This window comes from Balaenoptera musculus, chromosome 3 (assembly GCF_009873245.2).
Source record: "Balaenoptera musculus isolate JJ_BM4_2016_0621 chromosome 3, mBalMus1.pri.v3, whole genome shotgun sequence".
In the NCBI taxonomy this organism is placed as follows: domain Eukaryota; kingdom Metazoa; phylum Chordata; class Mammalia; order Artiodactyla; family Balaenopteridae; genus Balaenoptera; species Balaenoptera musculus.
In genome coordinates, this window is record NC_045787.1 from 36,928,939 (window position 1) to 36,946,971 (window position 18,033).

General features: G+C 33.8%; 1 non-coding gene across 1 annotated transcript; it reads right to left on the bottom strand.

Annotated features, from left to right (window-relative positions):
- Positions 1-17,267: 17,267 nt before the first annotated feature.
- On the bottom strand, positions 17,268-17,376 carry LOC118893662. Its single transcript, XR_005019521.1, has one exon. It is a non-coding gene; the product is annotated as a U6 spliceosomal RNA (small nuclear RNA).
- Positions 17,377-18,033: the final 657 nt, after the last annotated feature.

An 18,033-nucleotide genomic window follows, 5' to 3' on the forward strand; every position in this document is an offset into this window, starting at 1 on the left:
CTCCAAGCCTTGTTCCTCGATGCATCTGCAGGATTTGAGAACATGATAGAAATGCAGATGTGGGCTCCTCCCCAAACCTTATAAATCAGAGTCTCTAAAGCTGGGTTCCAGCAGTGTTTGAACACGCTCTCTGGTGATTTTAATGCACCTTAATTTTGAGAATAACTGCTTTATTACATCTCATTATGTACACGAACTTCAATTTTCTCTGCTTCAACATGGAGACAAATATGACACTATATCTAAAATAATAAAGTAAATATTTCAATGAGATTTGATTAAATCAAATCAAATACACTGGGAAAAGAGTAATACACTGGGAAAAAAGAGACCAGTGCTGGAATATTTTTCTCACTAACTTAACTCTCTTAAATTAGATCGAATACTCTGAGATTCATTTTTTACAGCTACAATGATAAGATTGGACCAAATGACTTATACAGTCTCCAAGCTCAGATCTTCTGTGATTCTATTTGATCTCTGAAAGTGCAAAAATCATATTCAAACATGATCTTAAACATTCCTGAACCATTCCCCTAGCCCTGCATTGTGCACTCTGGTCCTTTCAGTCACTACTGTATTCAACATACATATATTGGATACCTACTCCGTTCAGGCTTTGTGGATTCGGGTGAGAAATACAAAGATGAATAAGACCCTGACAGAACACACAAACCTACAAGACAGAGCTGTATTCCAAGTAGAAGGAAGGGGAGGAAAGTGCCATTGTGACTTAGAGAACACCTAGTATAGCCATTTAATTAAAAATCAGAACATATTTATAATAATAACAAAAAACAAAACTTTCAGCTTATTTGTTGGTTATTGCATTTTTAATGGTTTAGTGAGCAAGAATTATTATTTGCACTAGTTAGAATGTTGGCCTTTCTTGGAACTATTATTCTTAGTGAAAAATTTTTGTAGAGGAAACAGGCTTGCTTTTCATACATTCTTATGAAAAACAAGCCCATTTTCTCCTACTGGTGAATGCTCACCTGGAGAAAATGAGCTATTGGCTCTGTCATCTCTTTTATTTCGCTAAAACTAGATTTCGGTTGGGGTTTGCCCTCAAGATGAAGACCAATCTTCCTTTGCTGTCCAGTTCTCTTCCCTGAAACACCGACAAAAAACCCTTCATCCAAGTGTCATTATCTGAGGTTACTCAATTTCCAACTTCTACCCTTAAAGTTTGAGAAACAACTCAAGTTCCTCTTAGCCTCAAGGTGACTATACTAATATTCTTAGTCGCCATGAATACATGCCATGAAGTCATTAATGTATTTTCATGAATTGAGTCCAACTTTTAATAAAAAGCAGGTTTGGAGGGCACATTTTGCTTCTCTGAATTTACCTAGATTTTTATGGAGAAAGGTGGTTCAGGAAAAAGTAGTTGCTCCAAACTGTACCAGTTACTTTTTTTCCCAATGTTTTATTGATCTACTTGTCTAGATCTCAATTGCATTTTGACTTTGAGTACTATCATTAAGAGGAGTGGCAGACCCTCACTTAAAAACACAAATTAAATTCACTTGAAATGAATTTTGCATTTACACTCATTCCCAGGACAATAATCAACCAAGTCCTAAAGACAGCTCAAGACAGTGATTCTTCCTCACTCAGAACTTCAGTCCTCCTGTATGCTACCCAAAGTCTATAATTATTTTTACTTTGTCAAGATTCCCAATAAATTCATTCATTCATTCTTTAATCTGTTTGCTTCATATATATTGCAAATCTATTGTGTGCCACACACTCTGCTAAATGCTCCAGCAGATACAACATTGTTTACACATTCTGTTCTCTAAGACCTTACAATTTGGAGAAAGATGTTTGAATGGAAGTGGTTGAAATATCTATGGAAGTTCCCCTATGCAATCTTTACTACAAATCTACTTCAAAATAAAACATTAAACATACTCTAACAAGCCAAAACAAAACGTTCTGAACTTTCCAAAAATATCTTTCTGATCTCTAAGGATTCATTAAGTTAGGCACATATGAATACCTTTATTATAGTTTCAAGAATAATTCTTTATAAAAATTTGCTCTACAAAAAATAAATTGAATCATTTCTCACCTAAAACCCCCTTTTAGATAAATGGATTGATTAGAACATTATAAAGAGTCCCAGTTTAGTTGAGGAGTCATAAGACCCTAGCCTCATTCTCCGTTTGATGATTTTCCAGGCATGTGACCTTGAAAAAAATAACCTCTCTGAACTTCAGTTTCTTTATCTGTACAAAAAGAGATATTAATACCTGTCTGTCTGATTACCTTTCAGAGATATTGTGACAATAATATAAATGATGAAAAGCAGAAGTTAATTTTAACTTGTAAACACAGTAAATGTATGTTTTTATTTATGACTAATGAGCTAAAGAGATAATGGACCAATTTATTTAACAATTGAACATTATCCTTAATAAAGGATTTGTGAAGCATTGTTCCCTATTTTCTCTGTCTTTTGCAGTGAGTCACAGCCAAATGCATGGAGGATAATAAAGACTTATTTCTACCTTTCCTCTTCTCCCTTTCTGATTATTATTAACAAATAAAAACGTTGTCTGCCTGGAGCTTCACCTCTTTTCCTTGCTCTTTCTCTCTCTCTAGGACAGGTGCTAATGAGTAACAAAATGAGAAAAAGCAGAACATCAGGAGAGCAAGGACTTTTACATTTCACACAGAAGATAATCAAACCCTAAATAATTATAAGTTGATATCAAAAGAGTGAGAATGTCTATGAGTTTCTATAATTGCTTTTTCTAAAATAGAAATAGCATTTCAACTCTTGTGATATTTAACATTTCAGGTTTAGATCCTTTTTAGGGAATATTTACTGGGTATTTCTGAACTGTGGGCTTATTCAAAAGGCATCTTTTTATATAAATCAACATCCAGACATGTTGGAAATAATTTAACCATTTTGAAACCAATTCTACTTCCTTTTCTCAACTGATTATTGGATATATATTTATTTCAATAGAACATACTATTAAATTAATTTATATTAAAAATTACGGGTAAAATTTTTATCACAGTTTAGTCTGAAGGGCAACAGACTATGATTCCCAGCCCTGACACTAAATGTGTGACTACAAGTAAGTCAAGTAAACTCTATGGATCTCTATTACCTTCTATATTAAATGAGAAATTAGTTCTAGTTGATCCCTATGTTTACATCTACTTTTAACTTTCTGGTTTTTCTTTCTTTCCTTCATATAATTACTAACCACATATGTACAAGAAAACTCTTACCAAAGATTAATTTGTGGAACAATTTCTCTGAAGTTAGCAGTCATATTTAGAGAAAGGATTGCTCTCCAGAACCTCAGAATTACAACGTTCTAAATATTATAACTTACGGACCATGTTGTTGCAATACAAAAAGCAAATCAGATGGTAGGGTTTCTCAGCTTTGGCACTATTAAACACTTTGACCTTGCTAATTCTTTGAATCAGGGGAAAGGCTGACCTGTGCATTGTAGGATGTTTAACTGCCTTCCTGACCTCTGCTCTCCAAATGCCAGAAGCACTCCCCCAAATCTCACAAATGAAATTTCTCCAGATGTCCCCAAATGTCCCCTGGGGAAGGGGGACAAAAATCACCCCTAGTTGAGAACCACTGAGATATAAAAATGGTCAAATCTTGGATCATCAAGATTTGTTACTCCAAAATCATTATTTTTTACATACATATAATTTATTGTCCTCAAACACTGAAAATTTTCCTGAACTTCTTAAATTCTGTAAGCAGCATTACCAATATAATTATTATGCAATATATCTGACTATAACTATAATTTCCTTTAGAATTAGATAGTGAAAATACACGTTATATTAACAGAATAAGATATTTTTACTTCTACGGTTATCTTATAGGATTGTTAATTTCCAAAAGAAAATCCTGGAGCAGCAAACTGTTATGGGATTTTATTTTTAATAAGTGAAGAGACTGAACTAACAAAAGAAGGTAATTTTTTATGATAGTTCAATATGGAAGAAAACAGGCTTAAGTCTCTGGAAAATTAGACAACTGTCACGCCATTTCCTTTAAGAATAATTTCTAATAAAGCAAAACTTTTTCTGATGTGGTTTGAGAAGGAAGTATGGAAAGTGGTTAGAAGGTGGGGTGAGTGTACGTAAATCACTTATTGTCCACTTTAAAGACAGTGCGATTGTAAGCCACAGTGGTTACTCTTAAGATATAAAGAATTTTCTCTCTTATAGTTCATGCTCTGCAGGTTCACTACCCATGCCAAAGAGGTCTGCTTGAAACACATGGTTCATTCAACACGACTTTGGCTAGTTATATATTTTTTAACAGACTGTTTAGCGTAAGATATAGGTGCTTTTAAAAAGTAATGCCTGAGTACAAGACATGACTCTTATACTTAGGAAACAGCAACATTTTAAAAGCACTGCACATTTCAGGTGCTGTGAAACTAAAGAAAGACTAGAGTGGCCAGTGTTTTAAACACACAAGCATATGTAGGCCTATGCTATTTAATCTTCATTCCCTATTAACACATATGAGAATATATTCCCGAGACCTTTCTGGACAAGTAGGTCAGGGGAAAAAAGTTTGACTAGCTTCACTTCCTTATAGTCCTCTGCTAAGGTTACATTTAGTTCACCTCTCTGATTATTTAGACTTTGATGTAACTTTATAAATACAAAGTTCAGGTCTACAATACCATTGGCATCAATTGTCCCATTAATGGTTTCATTGTCTTGGCTTTACACACAGGTAACATTTTCAATCAAGAAGTGAATTAGTATTGATATGATACTGGTGACTAAGCAGACATATATCCATGTATAATTTAATGAGCTCATTTCTCTGTGTTTCTACTTATGATCATCTGTTCACTTGATAATCTTTTCAGCTTGCATGCCTCATGGTTAAACTGTGCTCAAATTTAAGTGTACAGAGGTTCAAATTTTATGTAAATAACAATGTCTTTGTTAACTGATATGGGCTCTATTTCCTTGTATAACAACAGTATTGTTCACCTGATCTCATTCCATTCTCAGGTTCTGAACTTATACAGGCATATTGATATGGCTTTTTTGAATTAATTATTTACACACTGTTTCACAAAGGATAGCTATTGTAAGTAGTCTTTCCATAGATTCAGAAAACAGAAAAACATTTGAGGGAGTGAAGATATACTTCACAAAGACACACTTTCCTCTAATTGTAACATAATTAACAACTGCAAACCCCCCAGTTGCTGCTTGGGGAAATGATGTGTAACTTTAAAGTAATGACATTGATTTTCCTATGTGTTTTTGGAACTCAAGCACATTATCTAAGACTCATACCACATAGGTTAATCCTAAAATTAAAGACAACCAGATTTGGAAAGTACATTACTCTAACTTAATAATGCAAGTCAAGGTCTATTCTTCATCTCAGTTCCTTGGTTTGCCTTTCTAAACCCAGGTTCCTCCTTGGAATTGTTTTCTCGGGTTCTTAGGTTTCTGATAGATCCTTGTAAAACATACCTTTTAAAGGCAAAACTAGTAAAAATGGAATCATTTGCCTTTTATATAGGACCTTAGAAGCTTTTTGGGAAAAATCTGCCTAACCTAAAAATATTCCTTTTGATACATAAAGCCCACACCTTTATGCTAAGCATCATTTGAGGAAAGGCATGTAAATCCTTCATTATGTTGAGTTAAGCATCACTTCCTGAAAGTAAAATATTAATAATACTAAAATATTAATCCACTAACCCCTTAGACCCAATTTTTTTCCCTACTAGAGATGTTGCTAATATACAGCAAAGAGCTCCAAAATTTATGAGCTAAGCACTTTATGTATATTCAGTAAATATGTTATTTCACACATAGTTAAGGACATGAAGCTAAAAGGCTTTGCAATCATGTAGATTTGAACTCCAACTCCCACATTATTTGGAATGTAATTTAGACATTTGATCCTTTGAAATGAATTTTTGCAGATTTAATAAATAATAAAGATAAAGAGTAGTCTCTGCCACACGAAAATTATAAAATTATTAAATATTATTTATTAATTCTTATTCAGTACATATATATTCTACCTTGAAAATATTTTAAAATATTTATACTGAAGAAGATATGGAAGTTTTTAATTATTCAATTTCAAATATTAACGATCAATTTACACTAAAAGTACAACTACTATCATATGGAGTATGCAAAATTTTTTGACAATATAAAGAGCTCCTCACTAAGTTTTGAGTACAACTACCATAGGAGAAAAGACTGCCTCAAGACCACATACTATATCACACAAGTAATTAACACAGGAATCAGAGGGTATCGGTTTGAGTCCTAAATCCACATTATCCAGATGTGTGACCTTGGACAAGTCATTTAAAATCATAATCCCAATTTCTTAACCTAAACAATGAGAATAGCCACCTTTTACCTTCCTAATGCATAAATTACAGAAGAAACAAATTGGAATATGTAAAATCACTTTAAAACTTTAAGTACTAAAAAGATAATTTTTTAATAAAACTATTTCTAACTTGAACGGGAAGGGCAGTCTTAAAGAAATTGGGTTCCAGACAGGTGGCAAAACTGTAACGAGGAAGGAAAAAAGATCATCAAAATTAAACTCTGCCTATTTATACTGGTATAGAAATGAGAACCAACTTTTTAGCCAGTAGAACTAATTTCCAGCTTTACTATTTCCTGGAATTGGGAATGTCTGCCAAAGTTACTTAAATTTTCTATGATAGTTTTCTCATATAATAAATGAGATGACAGAACTATAAACTGGCTAGTAAGTATTTCCTTCTTCCTTATTAATTAAACCCATATTTGTTTGGAATGGTCGGACATCCCCAGCCAAAGAGAAAAAAAGCAAAAAACACAACCTTACCAGTCTTTCATCTATGAGTCACCAATGAGAAATAAGTGGCCAAACAATAGTCAGTGAAATCATGAGGTTGATTCACAATGAAGGTTCTTTAGAAAAAACAGAAAAACAAATACCATATGCTAACACATATATATGGAACCTAAAAAAAAAAAAAAAATGGTGCTGATGAACCTAGGGGTAGGACAGGAATAAAGACACAGACGTAGAGAATGGACTTGAGGACACGGGGAGGGGTAAGGGTAAGCTGGGATGAAGTGAGAGAGTAGCATTGACATATATACACTACCAAATGTAAAACAGATAGCTAGTGGGAAGCAGCCGCATAGCACAGGGAGATCAGCTCAGTGCTTTGTGACCACCTAGAGGGGTGCGACAGGGAGGGTGGGAGAGAGGCACAAGAGGGAGGGGATATGGGGATATATGTATACATATAGCTGATTCACTTTGTTATAAAGCAGAAACTAACACAACATTGTAAAGCAATTATACTCCAATAAAGATGTTAAAAAATAATAATAATATACAGCATAAAGGCTCCTTGTTCTAGGTGGAAATTAATGAGATGGTAGATATCCAAAGAGGATATAGCATATTTAAATAAACCAACCTAAAATTAAAAAAAAAAAAGAAGAAGAAACAGACCCAGCTGATTTGACCCTTTGTCTTTACCATTTCTCCCACCCCTTCTTCTTGCCTGGATTATAGATGTGATGTAAGAGTAGGAGCAGATATCGTGTCACCATGAAGAGAAAAGCAGAGTGGCAAAAATCACTTGCAAAGAACACTTCCCTCTTCCCTGGTGGTCCAGTGGTTAAGAATCCGCCTTCCAACAGGGGATGCGGGTTCGATTCCTGGTCGGGGAACTAAGATCCCACGTGCCGCGGGGCAATTAAGCCCGCCTTAATTGAACAGAGCCCACATGCTCTAGAGCTTGCACCCCACAAGTAGAGAGAAGCCCGCACACCGCAATGAAAGATCCCACATGCTGCAATGAAGATCCTGTGTGCTGCAACTAAGACCCGATGCAGCCAAATAAATAAATAAATATTTAAAAAAAAAAAGAATGGCTGAGAAGAAAAATAGAAGGAGCCCAATAGAATAGTCTAGCTGCTGAGAAGAAAAATAGAAGGAGCCCAATAGAATAGTCTAGCTGCTTTATCAACCCTGGACTACCTACCTCAGTTTTCTTCTTCTATGAGAAAATTATTTAATCCACTACTTATTTTAGTTTTCAGTCACTCATGGTCAAATACAATCTCTAATATTTTAAAAGGCTGAGGTATGAATTATATATAACACAGAATGGCAACAGAAAGAATATCTGAAATATTTCAGGTGTAAAAAGGTAATATTTTAACTATTAGCCAACTTTCGTCTTCCTCTTCCTTACCTTGTGTCCCTTTTTCTCTGCATGGAAAAAACTAGTCTCTGTGGCATCCATAAGCCCCAGAAAAACATGATAAAACAGAAAAGAAAGAAAATGTTTGTGAATTTCAAAAATCCTAGACACTAATGCATAAATTATATTTGAAAGCATATATAATAAGTATGATTAAATTTTATGGAAAAAACTTTTTGTTTGTTTGTTTGTTTTGGAGAGAAGAATTTACAAGTGAAGACAAGACTACACAAACATGTGGGTCTCTAAGAACACAAGAGCGCTACACCTGCACGTCTGTTTTACATCACTCCCTCAACTTACCTACAATCATTCCCCTTTAAATGCTCTGATAATTTAGGGGAATCTGAGAGGCAATGGGAAGTTGTTGCTCTATTCACAGAAAGACTCTTGGGAAGTCAGCAAGTCTCCAAAAAAGAAATGGATGGGGGAGGTGTGTGAATGTAGTTAGGACCTCAGACAATCTCTCAGTTCCCAGTTCCCTAAGGCCCAGTATGGCATGAAGATATGTAGTAGGATTCCCTCTAAAATTGTCAAGAAGGAAACTGAGAGAGCACTGAGGTTGAAAATAAGGAACAATTCACTCTCATCTTGCATGCCCTATTGAGAGAAGACCCTATGGGAATGAAGATGCCTCAGTGGATTACATCATCGATTGATGATGTCTCCAAAGACCAGATAACGTCTAATGCCTTGAGACTATACAATCTCTTAAGGACTTAGAAACAAACTTGGGGAAAGAAGGAAGTCTTGAAGGCAGTTGTCTGCTATCAAAATTTTAGAAGTTAGATAGCTTTATTAATAGAAATTCCATTCAGTTATAGAAAGATATTGAATCATGCTTTTTTGGGTTAAGAGATCCAGCCACTACATAAACGCTATAAAAATATAAAATGTTATATAACAAAGGTCTCAAATGGAAACAAAACTACATGCATCTTAAAATTCAGTCATGCTTGGAGGATTGGTAGAATGGGTACATAAGTGTCTCACTAGGATATGCTTGAGAGATGATGGCAGTAACAGCATAGTTTTGGAATTACTCATATCTTTTCCTATGAAAAAAATTTCCCACAAGCATCCTCTAAAATCAAAGCTAAGTAACAAGATAGTCCCATAAACTCTAAAATACAAGTGGGTGGCAACTAACATCAATAGCTACAAGACCTGTGTGGTGTTAGTGGCTATGAAGGAGAAAGTAACAGGTTGTCTTATAAGCCTGAAAACTTGAAATACACAATATATTCTTATTGATAGCTCAACAAGGCCATCTGAGGATGCCAGCTAAAACTGGGAGGGATTTCAGAATACAAGAGGAGATGAGTAAAAGATGTCCATGCGAAAGTTAAATGCTATGAATTCTAAAAAAACTAACCAGAAAAACCTAAGATAGGGGCATGTCAAAAGAACAGAAGAGCTAATTTAAAGGGATTCTCACTGGCCAAAGATAGGATAAACTGAGAATAACTAAGGATAATGACTGCAGCAGAAGAAAATACATCAAATATGCTTAGATCCTTGATTTCATAATAATTTAAAAAACAAAACAACTAATTGGTCAGCTTTGGAGGATGTTAGAAAACTATTTATTTTGAGAAATGGTAAATAAAGGCAAAAATCAAACACTATCCCCTTCATATATGAACTGAACCACTGGGTGAACAACTGATGATGAAGTAAAATTTCACTTTATATTCTTGCAAATAAACAAAGAAAGAATGATACAAGGTTATCATTTTGCAACTCCCATTGAATTACTAGAACCAGGCATTCAAAGTCAATGACTACTAATATCACTTAAAGAAAATTTCACATTTTTGCCTCTAAATAAAGAACATACTACTACCTATGATATATTCTTGAAAACCAACAACAAAATCAATTGTGAAGGATCACTGGGCAAACAAGATTAGGACAATGACCAAACAGATGAAAAGTTAATCATGCAAACTACAGTCATAGGAATGTATTAATAATAACCATCTAATATATCCATCTTTGCTAGGTATTTGCATCATCTTTATTTCTCAGGGGTTCTGTTTTAATCCAGGTCCTATAGAGCTCAAAGTGCAAGGTGAGTTTAAAAGCAACATTTTGTTTTGTACATTTAAGCCCAAACTAATAAGAATGAGAAAAAAAAAAAATGGGAGCAAGTTAAAATAACTTAACTTGAAGTAATTTGTCATACAAGTTTACAGTTCTGGTCATTGCTTCATCACAAGCCACAAGTACAAACAGAGAGTCATTCAGAATGTGTGTTTGCTAGACACACGGGACTTGTTAAAGAGGTTTTTAGGAGATTTCTCCTTGCACTGGTCCATTGGAGAGATAAAAAGAGGAAATTTACCTACATATCTCCTTTTTATCTCTTGGTTCCCATTGGTCAATGTTTACTTCATTGGAAACCAATACCTCCCCACATCTGGTTTGTGTTATCTAGCCCTTCACAGGTCTCTTAGGAAGCAGACATGACCTCAGGTCTAACAATGGAGGCATGACCCATTGTGGATGGGGTGATGACCATGAGAAAAAAAGAAAGAGACATTAAATGAAATCTGGGAAGATGCACAGTGTTTGGTCCTACATAGATCCCAACTTTTGTCTCCTAAATAAATTAACATTTGTGTCTTGACTAATTTATTTAGCAAAAAAATATTATAGATCCTGTACCATAGGTCCAAGCCCCTTTCCCTGTCTAGATTCTCCCTCTAGGTGAATACACTCAACTCCATAATTTTAATTGGCTTCTAAATGTATATCCTCAGCCCACATCTCTTCCAGTATTTCAGACATGTCTAACTGCTCATTTGATGTCTTTACATTAAATGATTCCCCCAATGCCTCTCAAACTTATTAAGTTTAAAATGGACCTTTTGATTCATTTTGCTCTATCTTTTCTGCCCCCATCCTGAAATACTGCAGTACATACTTAACAGGTTGCTCTGCCCCTACACTAGCTCTCTATTCATTCATCTATTCTCAATACAGCAACCAGAGAATCTTTATTTTGAATATCAATTTCTTACTTGCAGCCCTCTGACAATGGTAAAAGCTACCACTGATTGATGTCTTATTTCATGCCAGGCAGACATCAATGTATTTTATATGATTATTTTGTTCAGTCTTCTTAACAAACATAAGGGCAGAAAATAGTATTACTAAGCATGTTTTAAAGATGAAGAAACCAAAACAAGGGTATTAAGTAACTAGCCCAAAATTACAGAATTCATACTTGGAAAAGTTGGGATTTAAGCCATGTTCTTAACCACTATTCAATCTACCTCTCTAATGGTTTCCTATTGCTCTCAGAATTATAACTTTTTACCATGCCTGCAACACTGTGCATGATCCAGCTCCTGCCTCTCAAACTACAACTGACTGGGCTTCTTTCCCTAAGTTCTAGTCATACTTATCATTCTTCTGTTCTTTGAATGTATAAAGCTTTTTCTGGCCAGATGCACTTGCCGTCATGTCCAGTTGGTATCCTTTTCCCAGCTCATTGAAAGAATGGCTAATTTTCATCTTCAAAACTCTCAGTTAATTTGTCTCTCCTTCATGGATGCTTTCTCCAACTAACTCAGGTACTCTTTCTCACATCATCCTGTTCACTTCCTTTATAGCACTTATGACAGCCTGAATACTATATTTACTTCATTATTTGTTTATTGAATGTATACTCCTTCAGCATGGAGATATTTTACATTTTTATCATTGTTGATCCCCTCAACATTATACAGTGCTTGATATTGTGGGACCTACTTAAATATTGTTGAATTAATAATGATATAATTATAGCTTATAAGAAACAGAGAGAATAATAGTGATAGAATTATATCAAAAACCATCTCCCAAACTATATATATATGTCTCTTTTCCACAAAAGTGTTCCTATATAACATGCTCTGGAAATCATCTGAATTTAATTTAATTTCTGTAGTTAAGCACTTTACTACTGCTAAAGATTTCCTAAAAGGAAAATTTTGAGACAAATTTTCATCTTACCATGAATAGACATATTAAAGTATGGATATTAGTATATAATTTCCTCTATGAAGGGTTTGGTGAATCCATGAAATTGGATACTTAGAATAAAAAAAAAGGTATATATCTTCGGGATTTCCCTGGCAGTCCAGTGGTTAAGACTCCACACTTCCACTGCAGGGGGCACGGGTTTGATCCCTGGTTGGGGAACTAAGATCCCACATGCTGTGTGGCATGGCCAATAAAATAAAATAAAATAATAAATGTATATATCTTAAATTACAATATATGTTTATCTTATGCTGATTCTCCCAGATTTCTTTTATAATTGATACATTTCTAATTTTTCCCATATTCTGATTCTCATTTTCTAAAAGCATATTTGTACTCTTTTGAAATCCTATACTTGTATCTTATAAAATTAAAAACAAAACAGGGTTTATCAATATTTGGCTAGGGTTTACCTTCAAAAGGGCATATTTAGAGTCTATTAGCATATTTTATGAACTATGGATTAGAAAGACATTCATTTCCCTGACTATGGAAAAAGAGCAAATTTCTTTAAGGAAGACATGATTAAAACACAGTTGCAATTCTTCTACCAGAATATTGTCTAGAAGTGTCACCCAAATTGTGCTAAAGAAATCAGTACAGGGGCATTGAAAAAAAAAAGTCAATAAATATATGATAAATCACTCAAAGTCTATAAAGTAGGGAAAATACAAATAAATAGTAATTGAATTGTAGTTCAAAAGTAAATCAAGGAGATTCTGGGGAGATAATGATAATCATGTCACAGTCCCTGAATCTCTCCCAATCCCAACACAAAAATAGGTATAACAATGAGATAGCCAAAAACCCACGGATAACATTTCTAAGGAAACTTTGAATATCCATTAACATAAAAATACAAAGAGAAATTTGAGTGACACCAACAGTCATAAGAACTGCATGATTTCAGTGTCTGTGTGGGATCAAGCAGAGGGAAGAAATAGGTCATCTAAAAATCTGAGAAGAGAAAAAGCCTGGAAATAGTCAACAGATATTCACTAGAAAGCATGTAAGGTCAGATAATGAGAGAACAACAGCTGACACTGGGAGAGATTTGGCCCATTCCAACAGCAGAAATGCTCAAAAAATAAGATCACAGAACTCAGGAAAGTAAAACGGATAAAAGAAAAAATAACTGTTTCAGAAAAAGACTAAACTAGAAGGAACACAAGAATATAAAATAACAGATTATGCCTTAATAAAAATAAAAGATTAAAAAATGAACAATTTTAAAAGCAAAGAAAATGACTCAAGAAAAAAATGAAACATCAAGTAGACAAAGAATATCTAACATACAGATAATAGGAACCCCTGAAAAAGAAACCCATCTTTGGTTATAATTGAGCTTCTTCTCACATAAATGTTGTGCTCTTCAGTATGTAGCTCCAGATCATAAAATTAAAAAAAAATTAACTACATATGAAAAGAGCATATTATGTTTCTGAGATCATGATCCCCAGAAAAACCAACACCAAGGCATAGTGTAGTGACTTATAAAGACTTATGGTTAGCAGACACTTGGGCCTGTCCAAAACATCTGTAAGATGTTTGGTCCATAAGACATTTTTGGTGCATGCCAAAAGGTCCTTGACATTTGCAGGACCATTTGTGCCTGTCCAAAATGTCCATTAGACATTTGGTCCACACCAAAAGGTCCTTGATATTTGGTCATATTTGGTCCTGTCCAAAACATCCCTGGAGATATTTGGTCCATGTTAAAAGGTCCTTGATATTAGGTCCTATCCAAAACCATTTGGCATGGACCAAATATGCTCATGAACATTTTGGATAGGACCAAATGTCCTGCAAGGTGACTTACAATGGAAAGAAGATTAAATTATCATCAGGCTTTTTGACATTAATGCTATGCCAGAAGAAACAATGACCAAACCAATAGCAATGAGCAATCCTACTGCCCATATCTCATGACTTAAATATTCCAAGGCAATTCTGTCCATCTTTATTTGTTAGATTTAAACCCCTATCTTTGATGACATTTGATTCATTGGTTACCACTTTCTATGTTTCAACATATGTGTATCTCATTTAATTTTAAAATATATCTTCTACAATTACTACAACACATTTTAGTTTATTACCAAGTAGTTATCAGGTATATAACAATGATCAATCTCACTTTTTAAAATTTAAAATGGCTTCAAATTGTTAATAATTCTTGTCAATTTTGTGTGTTGCAAATATCTTCTCCCAGGTTTTTGCTTATTTTCATTCATCCCCCATGGTGCCTTTTGATAAATATAATTCTAGATTTAGTGTAGTATAATTTACAAGTATTTTCATTAATGTTTAAATGTTTTCTTTAAAAAAATATAGTGAAGTCAAGGAAAAAAGAAAATAAATACAAACACAACATAAGAAAGAAGACTGATTAATAAAACAAGATTAAGATAAGAAAAAATAACAGCAATATTTTTGAGAAATAAATCAAGAAAAATAAGAGGAATTATCTTTATAGAAACCATGTCAAAAAATACAGATGAAGGGAAAATCTGGATTTGATAGAGGACTTCAGACTTGTATAGTGTGCAAAAAAGCTCATGACAGTACATTTAAAAACAAAATCTGCGAGATTTTTTTCCTAAAATGGGTAGAAATTTGGAAATAAAATTTGTCATAACACAACTGATCACAATATTTTTAACTTAGAAATTCATTATATTTAATCATATTAATCACCTACATCTCAACATCTATACCCTGATTAGGAACATTTAAAATCCTATTCCCCTAGGATTAATAAACATAGGTTATCCTTTATTAAGCATCTATTACATGCTAAAAGCTACACTTGAGCTTTACATGTTTAAGAAGAATTGGTTTGGGCTCAGGGTAAATACAATGCTGACCTATACAGAAACCTTACAAAAGATTTCTAAGCAGAGAAATAGAATAGAGAAGGTGAACAATTTCCCAAATTATGCTGAAGCAAATTTTCACAAACTTTTTTACTTACTTAAGAGATAAAATTAGGCTTTAACATCAAATATGCCAAGATTCAGTTCACAACTTCACCCCTTACTAGTTGGATGGCCTTGAACAACTTACTCAGCTCTTCTGTGCTTCAGTTTTCTCTTATACAAATGACTATTTCCTCATAAAAATTATTGTGAGAAAAACATGATGTAATGTATTTAAATACCTAGAAAATTAGAGTAACTAATTATATCTATTGTTATCATTATTGTTACTATTAAATATATCATGAAATTCTAGTCTAAGAGCTCAAAGAAAAATCTATACGTATGTACTCTGCATTGTTTGGGGTTTATTGCTTCTCCGCTGAAATGAAATTTCTTCTCCAATGAAAGGAATAATTTGAAATTAATGGTATTTACTTTCTCAAAGCAGTTAACTTTAGTTAGTGCTTGAAATACTCTGCATACTCTATTTTGGCTTTCAGTAAATAAGCAAAATTAAGAAAAGAAATTGCCCTTTCTCTTAAGAAGTTTACAATATAATGGGAGGATAGCACCAGAATTAACACTAGGAATGAATTACAGAAAGTAGAAAAAATAATAAAATAAATCTACAAAAGCATACAAACATGTTACTTAAGCAAACTTAAGTAGTAACAATTCCTAAATAAAATTTTGAGAGAAATGAGGTGACTCAGGATTGAATGAGTCTTTTGTTGGAATGTTTATAAATTTCAGATTTGCTTAAGAGAAAACCTCTTCCTCCAGTAAGGCAGACTCAGAAAGCAGGGAGGGAAGCCAAGTTCCCCAGCCTGGTATAACTCACGTAAGATTTTGATATCCAGTTTTAGATCCAAAGGGCAGAGAATAAGATTCATTATGTAACCCAAAGGTAAAAATAAAATAACAGAGGAGAAAGACCTTTAAGGAGAGAAGGGAAGAGGAGTGGTGAAATATTAGGAAAGAAGCTGAAACTGGATGATATGCAAAAGGAGTTGGCAAAAGGAGAAGGTCTGTGACAGCCTCATAGGAGAGACTCCCCCCACTACCGAATAGCCAGGCACTAACTAATCCTCACATGGAGTGGATCTGGGGAGGAGGGCTTGGCAGAGAGAAAACACAGAGGTCTGGGAAGGACAGAGAAAATGAACTCAGAAGGAGGAAACACAACACAAATTCTAGCTAAATTATTAATCAGAGAATTTCAACCCAAAAAATACCTAGCCAGAAGAAGTAAATTTGAACTATACTGCTCCTTAAAAAAACAAAAACTTATTTCCCCAGTATATGCCCAAATATAAAGCAGTTACAAATATAAAGTGATTCCCTATTTTCCAAAAACAAATTTTTGTTCAACTTTAACATGTAAATATTTAGAGTATAGATGAAACTGGTAAATATCTATTTTAATATATTTACATATACATATTTAACTTCCTATATGATAAAAATGAATTTCGAAATATTTGCCCTCTTTCAATTTAATGAAATAATTGTATGCAACTCTTCCTTATGCTCTTTCTGTATCACCATCTTGCCAAAAACAAAACAAACTGTATTTTCATTGGAATGGCATTGAATCTTAGAACTGTATAGAAGAAATTTTCATATTTTTGGTATTTATACTTTTAATACATGAATATGGTAGTTCTATTTAGGTGTTTTTAATGTTTGGTAAAATTTTATAATTTTCTTGTGTTCACCTAATTATTTGATACATTTTAAATGATATCTGATTTTCATTACATTTCATTTTTTAACTGTTTGTTAACAATTGATTTTTGAATACTGATTTTATATACAGAAAACTCACTGGATCACCTGATTCATACTGATAATTCATGCTTATCTTCTTTTGCATTTGTAAGTAGATAGCAATTGCATTGCTTTGTATGTAGTCTTTTTAAAAAATTCATAAAAATGGCATTTGACTGCAGTTATGAGATCATCTCCCCTGGATAATTATTAAATCTATGTTAAATTTCTTCACTGCCTTTTTAAAACCATTTTTCTTTTCTTTTTTTAAAATATGAAACACTTCATGAATTTGCATGTCATCCTTGGGCAGGGGCCATGCTAATCTTCTCTTTATCGTTCCAATTTTAGTATATATGTTGCAGAAGTGAGCACATAAAACCATTTTTCTTATATTGATTTAAATCTAGCACTTATTAAGGTCATTTCAGATATATATTGTTCCCAAATTCACAAGGGCTGTAAATAAAGCCACTTCCCCTCTCTAAAGAATAAGCTGGGGAAATCCAAATATGAGTTCAACACCCAAGCCATTTCAAAAGCAGGTTGGCATCTTGGCCTTGGGAATAAATGGAATCAGGGAGCACAGTCCTGTAAATGTTCTATCTCTGTCTCCTCTGATCCCTTCTTCATGTGTGTCTCCCACTGTTCGCTCTCTCATGAGGATTCCTCTCCACTGTCCTCAAGGTAGAAAACAAAGCCACAACAGCTCAAAGGTGTTCATTTTTTTCATCGGCCACACATTAAGACATCTTACACTACAAATCCCAAGTCCAAATATTTTTCAGAAAAGTCACAGTAATCAAATTTGGACTGGAGGCTTAACCATGGACCAATCAAATGTGGCTAAAAGACAGGTTACTGTGTTTGACTCAGTTTAAGACAAGTGTTTAACTTGGACCAATCAACTGTGGCTGGGCATCACACTGCAGTGTAACAGTTTTCTCTGCACTTTTCTAAATGCACAGATATTCCACAGGCCTCAACTACCAGAATGAGCCTGAATAAGTTGCATACACATTTTTTTTAAGTTT